Here is a 3659-nt window from a genome sequence, read left to right on the forward strand (position 1 = left end):
TACAATTTGGCACTGCGTCGCTTTAACAGACAATTGCGCGGTCGTGCGACGTGGCTCCCAAACAAAATTGGCGTTCTTTTTTCCCCACAAATAGAGATTTTTTTTGGTGGTATTTGATCACCTCAGCGGTTTTTATTTTTTGCGCTATAAACAAAAATAGAGCGTCAATTTTGAAAAAAATTCAATATTTTTTACTTTTTGCTATAACAAATATCCCCCAAAAACATATATACATTTTTTTTGTCCCTCAGTTTAGGCCGATACGTATTCTTCTACCTATTTTTGGTAAAAAAATCACAATAAGTGTCTATCGATTGGTTTGCGCAAAATTTATAGCGTTTACAAAATAGGGGATAGTTTTATTATTATTTTTTTTTACTACTAATGGCGGCGATCAGTGATTTTTTTCGTGACTGCGACATTATGGCGGACACTTCGGACAATTTTGACACATTTTTGGGACCATTGTCATTTTCACAGCAAAAAATGCATTTAAATTGCATGGTTTATTGTGAAAATGACAGTTGCAGTTTGGGAGTTAACCACAGGGGGCGCTGTAGGAGTTAGGGTTCACCTAGTGTGTGTTTACAACTGTAGGGGGGTGTGGCTGTAGGACTGATGTCATCGATCGAGTCTCCCTATAAAAGGGATCACTCGATCGATGCAGCCGCCACAGTGAAGCACTCCCCGTTCTTCAGCTCCAGGGAGCGATCACGATGGGGCGGCTATAAACGAATAGTCGCGCCGTCGTCCCGGATCGCTCCCCGCGGGAATCCGACCGCCGCATGTAGTGGGGGGGGTCCCGATCGGACCCCCGCCCACGTCTAGGCAGGGACGTACATGCCATTCTGCCGACGTACATATACATGCGGCGGTCTGGAAGTGGTTAACAACACAGATACAGGTAATCCGAAAATAAGTCTGGTGGACAGAACAATACTTTATCTAGCCCTTGGAGCATTATTCCCCTCAATGATATGAGGCACTATTACGATCATGGATACCACAACTGGGCACTATTTCTCCCACTGACACCAATTATGGGGCACTATAATTGATCCCAATGATACCAACAAAGGGGCACATTTCCTCCTACTGACACCAATGACGGGGCACTATTCCTTCCAGTGACACCAACCATAGGGCACCATTACTCCTAGCGATACCAATGATGGGGAACTACTCCTCTACTGACACCAACAATGGGGTACTACTAGGGTTGCCACCTGTCCGGGATTCACCTGGACAGTTTGGGTTTGGAATCATGCGTCCAGGTTTCAGACTGTCTGAAACCCGGACACATTATTGAGAACGGACTATGGCTTTCCAGCAGGGTTGCTGGCTGCAGGTGTCTAAGCCGAGAGTGTCTCTCACTCAAACTGGCCAAAGCCAGCACTAACAATTCCCCCCTACAGATGGGAGAGGAAAGAGGGCACCAATCTGCTCCGATTCCTCCTGCCCCTACACCTCTGTGTCTGCCCACACTCCAATTCCCAGCCCTGTGCCTCAGAAAAGGAAAGTGGGGGTGGAAAATTTCAAGTCCAGCAGCCTCAGATACATCTGGATGAGAGGTGCTGACTGCCAAGGGGGGAGTGAGCTCACCATCCACCCCTAAAACTAAAGTCTCCCCCTAATCTCTCCTGCCTCTGAGTGAGTACACCAAGGTAAATCTGGGTTCTCATAGCCCCCCCCTTACATCAGAGTTCCCCTTTACACCAGAGGCCACAGTGTTCCCCCTCACATCAGAGTCCTTTCCATACATCAGAGTTCTAAGTGTTCCCCCTTAAATCAGGGTTCCTAGAGCATCCCTTATGTTAGAGTCCCCAGAGTTCTCCCTTACATCAGAGTCTGCAAAGCCCCCCCTTACAGTGTAAGGGAACTATTTGAGTTCAGATGTAAAAGGGGGATTCTGTGGACTCTGATGTAAATTTTATTTAATTGCAAAATATATGTATAGTATAGTTTTTTCCATCCCTGCTCTCCCCAATCTAGCACACCTTTCATGAGGCACCATAGATTTTAGCCCACCCCCAGCAGCGTTGCATCACACAGAGTTGGGGGGTATTTAAAGGCCATTTTCATTTGCCTCTTCATGGCTCTGCTATGTCAGGGTCCCAGGCTGTTCCTGCCTTATAGTCTCCTTGGACTTGATTCCAACCTCCCTATACAGGTATGTTTATCTTGGTTGTCCCATACAGCTTCTTGCTCAATGGTATCTTAGATAGTGTCGCATTGGGTGTTTTATTTACACCTTTATTGATGGTTTGCTTTCCCTACATATCTTTTACCAGCAATCAGCACTGCCAGAGGTCTTCTCCGGCTGACTATTGCACATTGGTTTGATTAACCGTTAATGTGCTGGAACGCAATTTTACCAGTCCCTTTTCGATCTGACCCAATTGCCTAATTAAGGTATTTACATATATATATATATATATATATGCATATTTTTCAATATTTTTCTTCAGTTCTTTATGAGGTTTCCCCTAATGTTTTAGGGGTTTATTCCCTTAGCATTCACTACCTCTACCTTTTTTTACTATAGTATTGTGAATATCACATTTGGCTGGACAGGTTCCATGCGGTTTCCTGGATGCATGCTGAAGTGGGTACAAAACACTATGGAATTTTCTTCATAGCTTGACTTATTTGGCACACAGCGGTTTTTAATGTGATTGGATGATCTTTGACCTTGATAGGTAAGTTTGCTCACGGTCCTTCCACTGTATGAAATGTTATCAGTTTTTGTGACCCCTGTATTCTCATGAACCATTTGTATTACAGATGTTTTACTCTTTAATATCCATTTGATGCAGTCTATTATTACATTGTGTATATGTATTGTAACAGCTAGCGGTTTGTTTTCCGAAGTTGTCGTTTTTTCTGGCAATATTTTCAATGCCCTATGCTTATGTATTACCTTGTTTTTTCTTTATTTTATAGCTTGTTGTATTGCTCCTGATGAAGCTCTTTGAGCGAAACATATCGGGCTTCCCCCAACAGGTTCTTCTGCTACTTTAAGTCGCTATTACTATCAAAGAGACCATCCATGTTCTGTATTCTTTTTTATGAAATATCTATGTATGAATAAATTATTACTTTTGTATTTACTTTATTGTCTTGGATCTATTTCCTACTATAAACACCTTTAAAATCCCAGGATTTGTTACCCGCTCCCAAAAATTATTTCTCTTTATATACCGGGATGTGGTGTTACTGATTTGATTATCTTTGCCTCATTTACTTATTTATAGTATACATATGTTTATACTATAAAAGAAAATTGCTGTGCACCACTGAAGTGTTCGGGTTTTACTTGAAGAAAAGGTGGCAACCCTAGGTACTACTCCTATGCTGACACCAAACAATGGGGCACTACGCCTCTGCTGACACCAACAATGGGGCATCATACCTCCACTTATACCAATGATGGAGCACTATTCCTCCACAGTCTGACTATAGGCACTATGTCATTTATTTACCCCCCACCCCCCCTCCCTCTACTGACCATTAAGCCTGAGGCATTGTTTACATCTCATTTTTTACCTCAACTGGCCTAAATTCAACCCCCCCCAAAGTCCGAAGGGCAGTAAACTGGCCCATTGTTTAGAGACCTATGACCGTTTACAGTGAAATGATTGAATCTATAGAGTCTGGTA

The 3659-nt window shown here is 43.0% G+C and overlaps 1 long non-coding RNA gene across 1 annotated transcript; it reads left to right on the forward strand.

The window, feature by feature from the left end:
• Positions 1-1890: 1890 nt before the first annotated feature.
• On the forward strand, positions 1891-3111 carry LOC120924800. Its single transcript, XR_005746426.1, has 2 exons — positions 1891-2170; positions 2292-3111. It is a non-coding gene; the product is annotated as an uncharacterized LOC120924800 (long non-coding RNA).
• The last annotated feature ends 548 nt before the right edge of the window (positions 3112-3659 follow it).

This window comes from Rana temporaria, chromosome 1, assembly GCF_905171775.1.
Source record: "Rana temporaria chromosome 1, aRanTem1.1, whole genome shotgun sequence".
Classification (NCBI taxonomy): domain Eukaryota; kingdom Metazoa; phylum Chordata; class Amphibia; order Anura; family Ranidae; genus Rana; species Rana temporaria.